Here is a 336-nt window from a genome sequence, read left to right as displayed (position 1 = left end):
GAAATTCGAACTAATGTAAACTATCCCTCAAAAATATAAATACATATCCCAAACCTGAGACCTCTCAAACAAAACCACAAATCCATTTGCAAAGAGAACAAACAAAACTTATCTTACCCTTTAGTTTGTCGATCTGTAACAGCGCTTTGTCAGTGTACTTTTTGTGCCTTCTCCATATACCCTGCCTGCATTGAGTGCATCACGGAGACGAGGTACACCAAAACGCAGAGTTGTTCACGAGGTAACCATGCAAACATCTCACTTGTGCTGCTTGGTATAACCTCTGGAAAGTGTTGTCAGAGAATGGGTGAAATTCTATACATTATCTCTTTGGAT

Source organism: Penaeus monodon, chromosome 33, assembly GCF_015228065.2.
Source record: "Penaeus monodon isolate SGIC_2016 chromosome 33, NSTDA_Pmon_1, whole genome shotgun sequence".
NCBI classification, from domain to species: domain Eukaryota; kingdom Metazoa; phylum Arthropoda; class Malacostraca; order Decapoda; family Penaeidae; genus Penaeus; species Penaeus monodon.
The sequence above is the reverse complement of the archived record's forward strand: the minus strand, read 5'-3'. Positions refer to the sequence as shown.